The sequence below is a fragment of the Mustela putorius genome, unplaced genomic scaffold (genome assembly GCF_011764305.1).
Source record: "Mustela putorius furo isolate JIRA1106 unplaced genomic scaffold, ASM1176430v1.1 tig00000633_pilon_pilon_pilon, whole genome shotgun sequence".
NCBI classification, from domain to species: domain Eukaryota; kingdom Metazoa; phylum Chordata; class Mammalia; order Carnivora; family Mustelidae; genus Mustela; species Mustela putorius.
Window position 1 is genome coordinate 154263 of NW_025421430.1, and position 17135 is coordinate 171397.

General features: G+C 43.7%; 1 long non-coding RNA gene across 1 annotated transcript in view; it reads left to right on the forward strand.

Annotated features, from left to right (window-relative positions):
• The first annotated feature begins 292 nt into the window (after positions 1-292).
• The window catches only part of LOC123392849, a 28010-nt gene continuing 11167 nt past the window's right edge, over positions 293-17135 (forward strand). Inside the window, exons 1-2 of the long non-coding RNA XR_006607525.1 lie at positions 293-344; positions 1247-1375. This is a non-coding gene — a long non-coding RNA (uncharacterized LOC123392849). The remainder of the gene's footprint in view (positions 345-1246; positions 1376-17135) is intronic.

Consider the following 17135-nt stretch of genomic DNA (forward strand, 5'->3'; position numbering starts at 1 on the left):
AGGCGACGGCGGCGGCAGCATAAGCGGTGTTGGCGGCGGCACAGACGACAGAGTGGGCCGTGCAAGCGGCATTGGCGCAGACAGCTGGGCTGCATAAGCGGCAACCGCTTGGGCGTTTTCAGCTCCAGCAGCGGCAGCGGCGGCGTGGGCGGTGGTAGCAGCGGTGGAGCAGACAGCGGCCTCGGTGCAGACTCGTCGGCTGCACAAGCGGTGTTGGCGACTCAAGCGGCGGCTGCGGCGCAGATGACAGCAACGCAGATGGCGGCGGCGAAGCGGCGGCGGGGGCCACGGAAGCGGCGGCAGCGGCAGCTCGAGCGTGGGCCAGCAACTGAGGAAGGGCAGAGGTAGGGTTGAGGACTGGCGCCGAGAAGGGAGGGGCAGGTTTGGGAGGAATTCCTGGATGGCATTTCTCCTTCCAGTGGCGCCACTTTGGGCTTTGGTGCGGGGGAGCATGCGGGGGTAGAGCCCACCCTTGTCCTTGCGGGATAAGGAGAGCCCGACCAGGTACCTGCTCTGAGCTGAGAGGGTGGAAGGGGAGGGAGGGCTGGGGGGGGGGCGAGAGGGGGCTGGCGACGACCAGTCTCCGTGGCTACTCAGGGCCGAGGGAGGCGCGCGCTGCTAAAATGGAGATCCTCGGGGCTGGGGGAGTCTGTGGGGGGTCAGCGGGGCGCGGTCGCTCCCGCGAGCGGCTGGCGGCTCTGGTGCAGCAGCCCTGGCGCTGGCTCCTCAGCGGCCCTCCGACGCCGCCACCGCCAAGGCCATTCCTCCCAGGCAAAGGGAGATTTACCCAGGTGAGGAGGGAGGGAGGGCGCCAGCCTGGGAGGGGAGAGTGAAGGAGCCGGCCCACTCCCGGCCACTGGCCTCTCGCTGCCTCTGCGTGCCCCGTCCAGATCCAGCCAGAGTCTCCTCTGCTGCCCCCGCCCCCAGCCCCACGCTGCAGTCCACAAGTCAGCCTGCTCCCCGCGCCCACCACGGCCTCTCTTGGGCCGCTGCCATCTCCGAAGCCTGTTCGAGGTAGCATGGTCTGGGGCCTGAGGTTGCGGGGTGCCCTTGGGGACGCCCGATGCACTCCCCGGTCCCTGCTTCGGTCCCTGAAAAGGGTGGGTGGGTGGTCTCCGAGCCAAGTTTGCAGCACTGGATGCCTGGGAAATTGTGAGGGCTCACCAGTGCCTGCGTTTTGCTGTTTCTCCTATTTAACTGGATCCCTGTCTCTTCCCTCCCCTTTCCCCCACTCCTCACTCCTCAGAAGGCCAGAAAGACCAGGGAACCTGCTGCAGAGAAAGGCTTTTGGGGTTAGAGCATCTGCACCTTCAGAAGCTGTGCTGAAGCCTTGATAGGCAGCCTCTGCCATGTGAGGGATAGGCACCTCCACCAGGTACCTCAAGATCTGGGTTAGCTTTGGTGGGTGGACTTTTGTTGCTTAAGGTGTGGGAGAGGGTGGAGGGCTCTCCTTGAGGTTCTCTTTCCAACTTGTTGAGGATGGCTTTATTGTATTTGCAGGTGGTTGATGTGTGGTTTTGGTTGTGTGTATTTCTTGTTCAGTGCAAAGGGGTCCTATTCACAGCATGACTTGAGGGAGTACATTTGTCCAAGTTTTTGTCTCATTTCTAACGGGCTGGATTGGTTTGACACTTGTGTCCATTGGGTTATTGGTATGGATGGGCTCAAAAAGAGAGGAAGCAGGGATTTTTCTGTGGATTGGAGGAGTTTAGACGTTTTCTTTTGACCATGTGTAGAGTGGTTTTAATTTGCCTGTCCTGAATTACGTTTTCTTCTCCTGAGCGATTTGGTGGTGGAGGTACAGTTATGCTGGTTGTTGTGCTTTTCCTGTTTTGAGCGGCAAATGTGTGTTCTTTTCTTGTGTTTGGAGAAAAACGTTGGGGTTGGATAAAGAAAGTGTAATTTTTTGGAAAGCTGAACTGTCAGTTTGTGTTTGTTTGTTTTCTGATGATCTCTGCAGAGGGGTGATGGGTGTCTTTCTAGACAGCGTTAAGGTACACATTTGTCTTTTTGGGCAGCACACAATCTCCTCTCTCTTGGGGCAAGGGATAGTTACTTCTGTAGGTTATTACTGTAGGCTTTGCCGTTTAGCTCATTGGGTTGGGGATAATATAAAGTTGAGACCTTTGTGTAGAGGCTAGTCTGCTTTTCCTTAGTTGCCTGCCATTTTCTGAGGCCAGGCCAGCTAACTTGTCAGTGTATGCTGTCAGTTGCTGGGACGGGAGGTTTCAGTGACGTAGGTTCATCCTGTGCTTCAGTCAATGCTGAAGAAATTCCAAGATGAATAAAAACAATTTTGGTAGGGACGCCTGGGTGGCACAGTGGGTTAAGCCACTGCTTTCGGCTCAGGTCATGATCCTGGGGTCCTGGGATGGAGTCCCGCATCGGGCTCCTGGCTCGGCGGGGAGCCTGCCTCTCTCTCTCCACCTCTGCCTGCCTCTCTGCCTGCTTGTGTGCTTTCGCCCTCTCTTTATGACCAAAAAATCCAAAACCAAAACCAAAAACAAAACTATTTTGGTGAATGGCAGCTGGGTGAGGAAGTTGTCAACACTAACTCAGTTCGTTAGAACTTCAGGTAATAGTGGATCCCTGGATGTCTCCTCTGCAGTCTGAACTGAAACATGCTGTATTCTTTGGCTCTCAGTTTCTCTATGGCTCTGTCACCTGGGCCCCTTTGGTTGTGTTGTCTTCCTCCCCATGGGGAAGTTCTCTTCTTCTTTTTAAGGAAAGGGGTTTTTTGTTTGTTTGTTTTTAAGGCCTATTTATTATCTTAAATATGCTTGTTTCCTTGAGAGAGTCTCTGTGGGGGCAGGGGAGGGCAGAGGGACAGAGAGAGAATGTCAAGTACACTCTGCACTGAGCCAGGAGCCAGACTGAGGGCTCCATCCCAGGACCCTGAGATCATGACCTGAGCCAGAGTCAGGAGTAGGATGCTTAGCCCATGGAGCCACCCAGGCACCCCTTTAAGTCAACTTTTTGAACCTCAGCATATATACAGAGAAGTGCACAGATCATAAGCCAAAAGCTTGAGGAACCTCCACAAGGGGAACACACCATGCGACTTTACACCCAGGATCCCAGAGTCTGTGATAACCCTCTTGAGGGTCACTTCTGCCACGGTTCTTGACTGCCGTTGCTGGGGAGCTGTTGTGCATGTTCCTGAATTTGGTGTACGTGGAGTCATCCAGTTGGATGCACTCCTGGGCCTGCCTTACGGAGAGTCATCCATGTTTGAGTGTGTGGTGGTGAGTTGACCAGTGCTGCTGTTTCATCCTCAGACTATTTTAGAGCTCCACTCTGCTTTTAGACCCTTAGACATTCTAGAAATAGGATAGCTCCTTGGTGCCTTTTAATTACCTGCATTAAAACAGGTAATTTTTTAATGAACAAAAGGTGTTCATTTGAACACAGGTGTCTTCTCTCAGCTGTAGTGTAAGGATCAAGCCTGGTGTGTGGAACTTTTCTACAGCCCATAAACAGAGAAAGCTTTTGCCTCCTCAGTTGTAGAGTTCTATCAGTCACTGCTCTTTCAAGTCATTGGTGAAGTGGATAGAAAATGCCTGCTTTCAGGGAACCGAACGGATGTTGAAAAGGTGAGACAAAAAAGGTCTTCAGTGGTGGGAGGCGCACCCTTGGAATAAGTGAGTCCATGGGAGACATAGTTGGTCTGTGTGGGTACATGGGGAAAGGCCTTACTGAATCTGGGATTTATGATTCTTGGAGGTCGTTTGTTGGGCAGGCCAATACACGTTAGTTTTTTGTTCCCTCCTCCATCCTTTTTCAGCTCTTCCTTCACTTCAGAGGTCATCCACACCTTTCCACTTCTTCCCACAGGCTGGTAACTCCCATTTACTGTATAATAACCATCACCAGCCTTATGCGTCCGGGCCCGAGGCAGGCAAATCCAACTCTCTCTGCTTGGTCCACTGGCAGTTTTCATGCCTTTTCTTTTCTTTCTTTCTTTCTTTTTTTTTTTTTTCTTTTTAAAGATTTTGTTCATTTATTTGACAGAGATCACATGTAGACAGAGAGGCAGGCAGAGAGAGAGAGAGAGAGAGGAGGAAGCAGGCTCCCCGCTGAGCAGAGAGCCTGATGTGGGGCTAGATTCCAGGACCCTGGGATCATGACCTGAGCCGAAGGCAGAGGCTTTAACCCACTGAGCCACCCAGGTGCCCCTCTCGTTGCCTTTGTAATAAAGTCCAAATGCCAAGCATCACGAGGGGCTCCTGATTCAGTTCTTTTGTGTTCCTTTAGGATTTCTGCAAGCAGACTGCCACCAATCCCCATCTGCCCTCCACATATAGGGGTCTGTGTTTCCTGCCAACTGCTTTTGTCTTGGGCTTGGACCATGGGACCTCATTTCCATACCTTCACACCTTCTCTTCCTCTGGATTTTCTCTGAAATGCTTTACCTTGCTTCTGTGTCCTGCCTCACTACCATTTGGACTCCTAGATGTCTCGGGAAGCCTTTTCATCAATCCAGTCAGGTGTAGCTCATCTTTGTAACACTCGAGTTGTATTTTTATTGGCTTACCTCACCCTCCAAATCATGTACAATTCGTTTAACACTTGAACAGAAGTTTTATTGGATCACCTATTCCATTTTACCATTTTTGAGGGTAGGACCTTTTGAAAACAAAACAGAACAAAGAAACCTAATGATTTTGAGGGGGGTGGGACAGAGGGAGAGAGAAAGTTTTAAGCAGTCTTCATGCAGACTCTGAGCCCCACATGGGGCTCCGTCTGATGACCCTGAGATCCTGAGCGTCTGACCCTTAACTGATTTGAGTCCTGTCAAAGAAGAATTGTCAGTAAAGACACTGCAAGAAACCTTCAGTGTTAGTCAGAAATCAGGAATAGTGGAAATCATAAGGTAAACAAGGGAAATTTTAATTTTACAACAGGATTAGATAATGCTCTCTTTTCCCTCCCTTTCTCAGTTTAGAAAAACTATTTAAGTGATCCTTTGGTTGAGAAAAGAAACTGGTAGAAGGGATACGTTAAAAATAATCTTACTTAAACCTTCATATTAAGAGCATTCGCAATACATTTTAAGATGAAGTTACTACTGCGGGGGACAGGAAATTAAAGGGGGTGTAGGCTGCCAGTATTATCAGCCTGTATTGGATCTTCAAATCTGTCGAGTACTTGGTGGTTAGTCAGGGAGAAAACAAAAGAAAACCAAACTTAAACCTGATGACTGCTTTCTGAGAAGAGATGAGATTTCCTATGTACGGTAGAAGGTTTATACACTGTTCATTCTTTTCTAGAAGTAAAAGTTGTCGAATATCATAAGTCTGCCAGAATATTCGAGGTTTCAAGAAATAAAAATTCAGCTTAAAACGACCTTCAGTCAAAACCAAACCGTTCTGTGGTCTTGGGGTGCCTGGGTGGCTCAGTTGGTTAAGCATCTGCCTTTGGCTCACGACAGGATCCTGAGGTCCTGGGATTGAGCCCCACGTCGGGCTCCCTGCTCAGAAGGTCTTACTTGGAGGGAAATGGGGCACTTACCCAGGTGGATAGGAGGTAGCGCTACCGTAGTAACACCTGCTTGTAACCAGGTTAATACCCATGTGTTCACTTCGAATTTCAAACTTTAATAAGCATGAAGGTTGGAACTCGGTTTTATCTGGTACTACCAAAGCCTCTTTTGAATTTTTATCCCGCGAAGGAGAGAGATTATCAGCACATTGGTCAAATTTAAAAAAAAAAATAAGTGATGTATTTGTAGGGTATGTTCCTGTATCATTCCATATATTCCTGATTCTCCTTTCTTTTGGTTGTGAAGGTGGTAATACATGCTTGGATGGAATTAGGGGACAAAACAACATGAAGGTCACTTTTATGCTGCCCATGCAGAATTACTTTTATTTGACCAATTTATTTGTTTATTCCCTGGACCACAAATATTTGCATAATTATAGTTTTTTTCCTGCTGCTGTTTAATATGCTAGTTCATTGAATTTTGAACGTGCTATAGGTTGTAGTTCCATGTAGAAATGGGGGTATCAGGCAGTGTATGATACAAAACTAATTGAGTCTCTGGTTTGAAAGACATCAGTTCTGACCTGTTGGTTCTCTGTGGTTCATTTTGGGTTTTTTCTACTCTAAGGAAATTTTTTTGTGATCACTTCATAGTTTTAGGGATTCCTTTTTGTAGGAAATAAAGCTAACATCCAGTTTCCAGTTTTCTTTTTGTTTTTTTTTTTGTTTTTTGCTTTGGGGGAGAATGAAAATATGTCTCTGGATTCTTAGGATCTGTGGCATGATTAACTTTGCTGAAGTCTTTCATGAAAAGAAAAAGTATGGAAGACAATCCAGATTTAATGTTTTTCTACTAAATTTGTTTAACATTGTGGAGCTCCAACGTTCCTATGTATCGGAATCCCCTGGAATGCTTGTTGAAACACATTGCTTGATTTCCGGCTCTACCCACCACCTTCTGGGTTTTTTTATGAAGTAGGTCTGGGGTAGGGCCTGTGAATTTGCATTTATTTCTTAGAAGTTACTAGGTGATGTTAGTGCTGCTAGTGCTGGTCTAGAGAGCGCTATTGGGAACTATTGGTTAGATGACCTTAAATGCGAAAGAGAGGCCAGCCATGTTTCTTAATGAAACTGGAGATAGTTTTATTGTTACAGAAAATTGACATCTTGGTATTTCACAGGGAATTTAAGAGAAGTGATATGCATTCACGTTTTAGTTAATTAATTAATTAATTAATTAATTAAAATGATTTTATTTGTCGGGGGAGGTGGGGGAGAATGAGGAAGCACAAGCAAGGAGAGAGGCAGGCAGAGGCAGAATCAGGCTCCCTGCTAAGTGGGAAGCTCCATGCGGGACTATATCCCAGGACCCTGGGATCATGACGGGAGCTGAAGTCAGTTGCTTAAGTGCCTGAGCCACCAAGGCTTCATTGCATTCATTTTTTTTCACTTAGAGCTGGAATTAGATGCAGTTTCTTAATAAAGACATTGTGTGTAGTAGAAGAGCACTTATCAATTGGGGAACCATATCCACTAAATTTTTATCATCCACATTGAAAAGTCAGATATTGTCTTGGGTAATTAATATGTGTTGGATTTCAGATACATGTAATTTTAAAGGATGTTTCTTTTTAACATATGTTTGAGCCAAGTTTGATAGTCAGTAAACTAACCTTTCAATAGAATATTGGCCAAAGAATATGAATAGGTAGTTAAAGAATGACAAATTAAGTCCAGCAACATGAGAAATATATAACTTCTATTACTTCAATACAAAACAATATTTTTGGGAAGTCAAATTTTAAAGACTACAAAATTGTTAGTGCATCTAGTAGTAAGAAGTGGACATTGTAACAGCCGTGGTGGCTAAGATAAGCTGCTTTACATTTTCTGAAGGCCAGTTGGTAGCAATTCCTTTAAAAATATTTGTAGCTTGTGACCCATCATTTGCACTAGGAATTAGTGTTCTCTGCATATACATTTTCTGTGTAAATTTATTTGTTACATCATTGTTACAAACAAAAAAAATAGCTTCCTGGCCAATATACTCATTAAATGTTGGTAGTTTGCTTCATGAGGGGCAGTTTGGTCTTTTGCTAAGACAACAAGGGTCTGTGGCCCATGAAAAGTAGAGCTTTGATAGTAATTCTTGCAAGTAAATAAATAAAATCAAGTTAAAAAAAAAAACAACCAAACAAAACAGTCTACATAGAGGTCAGGGAATTGATACAAAACTGTGTAATAGTTACAAATATTTTGCAGGTCTTAAAAATGTCAGCTTTACTTTTTGTATGGTAAAACTGGAAATAACCCAAATGTCCTTCTGTAGAGGAGTGGCACATCCATACCAGATGGAATACTTCTCAGCAATTAAGAAGGAACAAACTCTGGATGCATGCAACAACTAGTGTGGATTTCAAGGGCATGATGCTGAATGAAAAAAAGCCAGTCTGTACAGGTCACACACTGTAGGCAGCCATTCACGTTTTTGTTATCACAAAGTTAGATTAGCAGTCACCAAAGGGTTAGGGCTGGTGAGGTTGGGGGTGGGGTGGGTGGTTGTGACTGGAAAGGGTTACCAAGAGGGAACGTTTTTGTGTTGATGAAATCTGATCTTGATTGTGGTGGTTGTTACCTGAATCTACACTTGTGATAAGGTGACCTAAAATGGTACACATGTGTTCCAATGTCAGTTTCCTGGTTTTCATGTACTGTAATCCAGAGGATGCAACCCTGTCTGGGAAATGGGGTGCAAATTATATGGGACTTGATACTGTTTTTGCAACACCCTGTGGTTCTGTAGTTATTTCAAATTAAAATGTGAAGTTTTATAAAGAATATATAATAAAAGGAAGTGTTCCTAGGGAAGTGGGCGGTAAGGATCCCATGTGTTGGAATGTCACATAGACCATGATGGGTTTCAGTCTTTACTGTTTCACATCAGTGTCTTCTCCAAATGACATAAAGCTATGAAATTGGGTAATTTCCCCTTGCCAAACATTTCCCATGGGGTTAAAAATTGCAGGGCAGCCACACAACTTTTAGAGTATAGGATGGCACAATATCCTAGTCCATTCACCGGGGCACCCATCTGTAGCCTAGGAGGATGCAATGGGGGGAAGAAGAGGGGTGCTGGAACCCCTCCAGGGCCTTTTATGGCAGGAATGCCTTCCCGAGAAGGTAGAATGGTGATCAATAGCGAGGTCTTGAGGGACACCTTCTTGAGGGTGGCTTTTGACATATGGGCAGCTCTGACATATCCTGTGTGGGACACCACCCAGGCATCAGGGGGGATTTGGTAATGGACCTTCGTTTCCTTTTCTGGGAGCATGGCCTTAGTAGGCTTCTTCAGTCCCAAGGACTCTACCATGGGATGCTTTTGAACGCACTGGAAATAATTTGGATTGCAAAACTTAGGAGAGGACTGAGCTCCTGTAACACTGCATGGCCTCAGTGGGATCTATCAGTTAGATCTCCTGTGCAGGAAAAGGGGTGAATGAGCCTAGGGTGCCTTCATTGTTCATGCCTAGGCCATCATCGCTCTACACTAGGACCCCGACCTAAGGGCGTTTTGCAGAATGTGTTTGCCTGAACTGAACGAGTGAGCTAGTCAACTCCCTCCTGACATATTGGGTGATAATTACGTCAATAAGCCTTCTAGTAAACCCAGGTTGCTAGGCCACCCCTAGGAAAGGGGACTCTGACTTTCCCTCTCTCTGTTTCTCCTCATAGATGGGGGGGGGGGGGCTTCTCCTTTACTCATTTCTGTGTTAATGGCTATAACTGGAGGCAACTGGGGTTAGTCTAACTCGAGATGGAGACTTTGAGGAATATTCCCAGGCAGCTGCCCAAACTCCCTTTGTTTCAGGGAAATTCCCTTTCTTCTTTGGCCTGACATGGACTACTTAACCCCTCCTTCCTGGCGGGAAAACATGGCTTTTGCTCCTCTGTTCGAGCTGTCCTTTTAACCATTGCTGGTTCTCTAAGGTTTGCTCTTCCAGACTAAGGAAACTTTATTCTTAAGAGGTCTGTGATTTAGAGCTATGTAAAAATATTTATTTTTAAATAAAGCCTTCAACTTTTCTATGTGAACCTCTAAAAACTCAAAAGGTCTCAGGAAGTATTTTCCTCCATCGCAATCAGTCTTTTTAATAAGTTCAATAAGAATCTGTTCTCCTTGTAACAGAACACCATGGGAAACATGGGATATTTTGCCAAGGCTTTGACTGGAATGCCCTATTTGAGAAAGACAAAAAGAACAACCCAGATATGACCAGACAGCTTTAAGGAACTAAGGTTGCCTTTTTGAAACCTGGAGCCATAAAGCCCCTTGAAACTGTTGGCCCAATACCTGGCTTACAGTGTTCCCAGCAGCCTCACCAGGTGAGTAAAGAATGTCACTTTCTGGCAGGTGCTGGAACCTCGGGATACCCTGGGGGACCTCAAGAAGAGGAATTCACCCAAATCCACAGGTATTGCAGGCATGTCTGATGGCAAGTACATGGCTTGGCTTCTGGCCTGGAGAGGCTATAAAAAGTTCAACCTAGAAATTCCTTACAAGAAGTTCCAGTAAAGCAGATTCTAAAAGATCTATATGATCGCTCACTGTTCTTGCTGAGCTTATGTAAATAATTAGGCCACATCTGTTAAAACTGGACTTGTTTTTCAAATAAACTAGTCCTGATTTGCCTATCTCTGGAAATGAGGGTTATTTTAGAGAGAAATTTACGTTTTAATAACACACCTTTATGAAGGTTACATTCTAGATTGAATTGTCTTTAAATGTTTGTTTACCTAAGCTAGAGAATTTGAGGTGCACTTCAGAAAAGTTGCACAATAGCTCATTCCGAGGATCTCTTTGCATTTTTATTCTGTGGGGATAATAACAAGAGCCCATGGCACTTGGTTAAACCACTGGAAAATAAAATTGATTCCCAAACAGTTGTATAACTTAACTATCACCTTGACCATTGTACTTCTCTATAGAGCATAACTGTTCAGATGTTACTGATCTTGCTTACTGTATTTGGCCAGATTTAAGATGCCCCTGTTTAAAATACAAATGATAGTTGGTTTACTGATGCCATTAGTTTTCATGATGAAAAGAGTAAGAAAATCTAGGTGTGCCATAGTGCCCATTAGCACTTTGTAATTGCCAAAGCCTTAAAAAGTTAAATATATCCTGCATTTAGCCTGGCATCCAAAATCTTCTGGAAAGGTAGAAAAAAAACTAATCCTACTTTACAATGTCATATTACTAAGCTTAGTCTATAAACCCAGGAAAATTGAATTACTCTCCTACCAATAGGACTTCTCACGATGAGAACTGCTCCAAAATAACCTGTGGGACTCAGCCCTTTTGACTTATTACATAATAATATTATATAATAATTATTATAATTATTATATAGGAATGAGTTATTATATATATATGTATATAAAATATCTCTTTCCATAGATCTGTTATTAGATGAAGATTATAATGCCTTATTAAATACTCACTAGAGGCTGGTTTAACTTATAAGATACTAATCATGTACTCCCCAAACCTGATTTAATTATAGTTGAAAACCCACCCCATGTAAATCTCAGAGAGACATGGTTTTATTTAAAAAACAAAACTGGAAGACACATACAACAGAAAGCCTACATCCAAACTGGAAAGGTCCATATCGGGTCATACTATGTATCCCCACTGCAGGAAAGCTAGAAAGATACTCTTCATGGGTGCGTATATCTAGAGTAAAACCCTAACCTCCTTCACAGAAACCGAGTGAGCAAAGGAATGTGCCTTCTTACTCCTCTGAGCCCATAGAAGACCTCAAACTTCTCTTCAAACCAAAATGAAGGTTGTAATTCTCTTTATCTTCCTTTCACCTATCTTAACTGACCGTTCCTTTCTACAGTGGGCACAGCAGTATACTGAACTACATAATCAGTTTGTTGTTGGATATGTGGAATTTTGCCTATGTCAAGTACATCCAGGTTACCCTGGTGTGTTTTGCCTTTACAGGGCACTGATTGGCATTCTCTGCAGGATTATATTTCAGATGTATATATGGAGACATTATGTACCAGGATAACTCTATCACTAATCCAATCCAGATGTTTCTTCCTGGCCCATCCTCAGCGAAACATAGAGTTCACCAGGACTCCATGACCAAACTTTTTCATACTCTCAAGCTATTAATGTCTTACCTGACCTTATAAGCCTACAAATTAATACCCAACAACTAGGGCCTAAGCCTAAGATACAAAACCCTCCTCGTTGCTATATCAAGGATGGCATATATCAAATTTGGGATACATATTTGTGGGTCCTACCCACCATTGGACAGCTCAGTCAAAAGGCAGTTTTATGTCAGGAACAAAGAAATCATACATATGATACATGGGCAAAATGCACACGACATCTAGGACGGCTATCATTAGAAATATGTTCTGAAATAATAGTACTCCAGGCTACTGACTGGTTTGCTACTGATTGGGTAAGGTGTCCTGGCATTAGATGGACAGCTCCAGACGGAACCCACTGGATATGTGGAACTAACCTGTGGCCCTGGCTTCCTCCAGGGTGGATAGGTTGCTGCACCTTAGGATTTGCCTGGATTCATGGGCGCGATACTAAAATCATCACTACTCCAGCTAATCTCCCAGTTTAAAGCAAAGATGGACACGATCTGTTTTTAAGTGCTATGATCACTTCACATTCATTTTTGCTCCATCTGTGGGACAAGAGGATGTCATCTGGCATGTAGAAGCCCTTATATACTGCAAAGGCACTCAGTGATTCACTAAATAGCATCTCCTTACTTAATATTGAAGTCTCACAGATGCGCAAGGCAGTCCTACCAAATAAGATGGCCTTAGATGTCCTGACAGCAGCATAGGGTGACACATGTGCAATTATCAAAGCAGAATGTTGTGTGTACATCCCAGAATATCACAGAAATGTCACAGGACTAGTAAAAGATAATATTACCCAGATTGAGACTCTTCAGGATCTCTCTCTCTCTCTCTCTCTCTCTCTCTCTCTCTCTCAGTGATTGGTTAAGTTCCTGGTTTAAAGGAGGACTGTGGCCAACAATTAAATATCTCCTTTTGGCGTTCTCAACCTTATGGCCTTGATAATCTTAATGTGTTGCCTTGTTCAGTGTTTCTCTGCTTGGTGCCGAGCTCCATTGCTGCAATGACTTCATGACGACAGATGATACTTACCACACACAGAGACACTTCCTCACTGTCAGTGCTGGATTCAGCTGCCTCCCTCTTTTGTAACTTCCTTACACATTCCTCAGCTGATCAATGTTGACCCGAGTAGGTAGGGACCACTCTACTCCCCTATTCAGCAGGAAGAAGTTACAGAAGATGAGACCTTCCATCTTCAACTAACGTAAAGATTTAAGGGTCAACATAGTTCAGGGGGGGATGATGTGGGAAACAGAGGCAGAAGAAAAATTATTAAATTTTCTTACCTACTGACAAGCCCTTAGAACAGGCAGAGTGACCCTCCTCTAGGGACTCAACTACCCCCACCTTAAGGCTTTGCTAAGGGCAAAGGGCAATCCTAGCCTGCCTGACCTCTACCCCCAACCAGGATCCTATAAATCTACTTTAACAATTCCTTTGGAAACTTTATATCTAAACCTCCAAGATAGTGTTGACAAACATTCCCAAGCATATGGCCCACTGGTAGACATCGAAAGGGTCTCACATAAAGGTTTAATTACTGGTAATGAATAACCTTTTTTCCCCAAAACAATAGCTAGCCCCTCAGGTCCTAGAAACTTGCTTCCATAATTCCTTAGAGACTGACACCATCCCTAACTTATTCCCTCCCCAACTTATAAGTACATAATAGACCACTCCTGATAACCCCAGGGCCTCTCTTCTTATCTACCAAGCCTGTAAATGTACAAAGAACGCCTCAGCATTCTTGATGAAGAACTCATTTCTGATTTTGGTGAATCTTAGCAGCATGAAATTCTGCAATTAGAGTGTTTTTTTTTTCTTTATTGAACATTTGTGAGGATTGTGGAATGTGGCTGTCCAGACTAAAGTGAATTTGGTATAATGATGTTTCATAGATTTTTTGTTTTTTTTTTCTCAGTACTTTAGGGTGTCGTAAAAGTTTCAGTATACAGTTTCTGTTTATTGCCATTACTTTGTGGATAAAAGCTTAAAAAATATCACATTGAAGGATATTATGTATGTGTAGACACATATGCAGGTTGGGATTTTAAACGCTGGGTTGCAGTTAATTGAAGTTCAATGAAATTCATGGAACTGGATGATTTCTTGGTTCTGCCAGTTATGCTGTGATTTATGTCAGTTTTGGCAGTTTCTAATGCAATAATGAAATATCTTGATGCCAAATTACTTGTCTAAAGTTTATTGAAAATAATTTATTGGTAATGTCTCACTCCTCCACCCCCAGGATATGTCAGTAGCTATTTATACATTTCCAAATCTCTGAATAGGAAGGTTTTCTCTGTTAAAACTTGTTGGCAAGAGTATGTGTAGTTGGAGATGCCGGGTGGGTCAGTCAGTTAAGCGGATGCCTTTTGCTCAGGTCATGATCCCAGGGTGCTAGGATTAATTCCCTCATCGGGCTACTTTTTAGGCGGGGAGCCCTTCTCTCTCTCTCTCCCTTTGCCTGCCACCCTGCCTGCTTATGCCCTCTCTGTCTCAAATAAATAAAATCTTTTTAAAAAAGTATGTACAGTGGAAATTTCCTTAGTTAAGTTATAATTAAGCTTTATATTTTGAAATCCTTCACTAATAATCCTTCATTTATGGACTTAAATATATTTGCCCTTCTCTTTCCCAGTCTAAGAACTTAAACTCATCACAGACTGACCAGATGACTAGATGCAGTAATCCTCCTATTTACAGATCTTTAAGATAAGAGTTTTTTCTGTCAAAACACCTGGTGTGGAAGGTGTATTCCCTACAGACTTCCTGTACTACAGCCCGAGGGGTCGTCATAGTCTTTGCTGTTTAATTAAGAGAAAGACTCAGGGCTTCGCTTTTTCTTTATCGTTCATTTTTTTTTTTTTTTTATTTTGTTTTTGGAAAGTGTATTACTGAAATAGTTAATACTTTGTGATGCCCCAAGGTAACGTTTGGTTCTGTTAAAACAGGTGAACATTTGCACTTTTTCATGCTTAGTGTTTATTGAATGGCCATTATTTTTTTTAACTATTTTATTTATTTATTTGACAGACAGAGATTACAAGTAGGCAGAGAGGCAGGCAGAGAGAGAGAGAAGAGTTAGCAGGCTCCCTGCAGAGCAGAGAGCTCCATGCGGGGCTCGATCCCAGGACCCTGGGATCACGACCTGAGCCAAAGGCAGAGGCTTTAACCCACTGAGCCACGCAGGCACCCCTTGAATGGCCATTATTGAGGGAGTAATCGGAACAACAGACGGAGGCGGAGCTTCACTGGGTAACAGGAAGAAGAGTGGGACACCTTATCAAGTCTTCATCTGTAACGTACACTCACCCTAATACGAATGCTGATAAGGGCCACCACTTAACCTGCATTTAATAAATGGGCAGTATATTAAGCCTATTTCATGGATTGTCTCATTTAATCCTTTTAAGGGTATGATACTTCGCTCCATTTTGCAGATAACAAAATGAGCCTTAGAGTTTACATTTCCAGCTGGGTTTATATTGTACTATTGCACTTGACTCAGATCTTTTCCTACTTCACGTTCATATTGTTTTTAATAAATTTTTTTCTGAAAACGGTATTGCCATCACTACAGCCACCAGTCTGTACGCATCATTAGACACCCATTGTAGCGGTCAGATGCCAAATTCTATTGTTTTATTCTTCCTAAGGTCACTACCACCTTAATTTAAGTCCTCATTCTTTAATTTTTCAGTTCAGTGTGAACTTCATTAATTGCAAATCTCTACAGTACAGACCTACACCTGGACTCTTGGAGTAGCTTTGCTCAACCAGGTGTCCAGTGATCTCTCTAGGAAACAGAGCTCAAGTAGCTTGTCTGCCTAGAATTCTTGGTTGCTGCCTGATGGCTGCCTGATTGCCTGAGGAGGTATTGCCTTTTTTCCTTGAACGACCTGGGAGGCCTGGTCACGGTCTGGCTCTGTCCTACCTACCAGCTCATCTTTGCCACTTCTTCCCATGCATCTTTGTGTTAAGCTTGTGTTCCTCAGCATGTTCTCTCATGTCCCTGTGTTTCCTGAAGACTTTCCACCTCTTAGTTTTACCGGTAAAAGCCACTTTTAGATGTAAGACCCAGCTCATGTAAACTCTTTTGGGAAACCTCTTGATTCCTTTTTTTCTGTGGTCACTGAAGAAGTATGTGTATTTTATTTTATGGTGGAATTTACTTTTTACATTTTTGCCCCAGATTTAAATTGGAAGCCCACATGGCCAAGGATAGTGCCTCTGACAACTGTTAAATCTTCAGAGGCAAGGTCCTAATGTGCTACAGCATTTGTACTCTTAGGTATAATTTTAAAGTGTAATCCATTCTCCCAATCTCTAGTTTTAAAATGTTTCCTTTTAAAAATAATGTCCTATATTGGTCAGTTTTTTCTGCAAATAGGGCATGTCTATTAAAAATTTTAAAAGGCACTGGGGGGGGGGGCACCTGGCTGGCTCAGTGGGTTGAACCGCTGCCTTCAGTTCAGGTCATGATCTCAGGGTCCTGGGCTCGAGTTCCGCATCGGGCTCTCTGCTCAGCAGGAAGCCTGCTTCCCTCTCTTTCTCTCTCTCTCTGCCTGCCTCTCTGCCTACTCTGTCTGTCAAATGAATGAATAAAATCTTAAAAAAAAATTCTTAAAAAAAAAAGCACTTGGGGGGCACCTGGGTGGCTCAGTGGGTTCAGCCTCTGCCTTCAGCTCAGGTCATGATCTCAGGCTCCTGGGATCGATTCCCCACAGCAGGCCCCTGCTCCACGGGGAGCCTGCTTCCCCCCACCCCAGCCCTCTCTCTTTGCCTCTCTGCCTACTTGTGATCGTTGTCTATCAAATAAATAAATAAAATCTTTTAAAAAAAAAAAGCACTTGGCAAATGACTTAGATACACTGCCAATATTCGTTTACTTCCTCTCTTTAGTTTTTAATTTTACTCTTTGTATAGCCCCTCTTTAAAATTTTGTTTGTTTTTATTTAATTTCTTTTCAGTGTAACAGATTTCATTGTTTATGCACCCAGTGCTCCACCCAGTGCTCCATGCAATACCTGCCCTCCATAACCCCCCACCACCAGCCCTCCCCCAACCTCCCACCGACCCACCCCTTCAAAACCCTCAGATTGTTTTTCAGAGTCTATAGTCTCTCATTGTTCATCTCCCCCTCCAATTTCCCTCAACTCCCTTCTCCTGTCCATCTCCCCATGTCCTCCATGTTACTTGTTATGCTCCACAAATAAGTGAATCCATATGATAATTGACTCTCTCTGCTTGACTTATTTTATTTCACTCAGCATAATCTCTTCGTTTTCATGTTGATACAAAAGTTGGGTATTCATCCTTTCTGATGGAGGTATAATACTCCGTAGTATGTATGTATGGACCACATCTTCCTTATCCATTCATCCGTTGAGGGGCATCTTGGTTCTTTCCACAGTTTGGCGACCGTGGCCATTGCTGCTATTAACATTGGGGTAGAGATG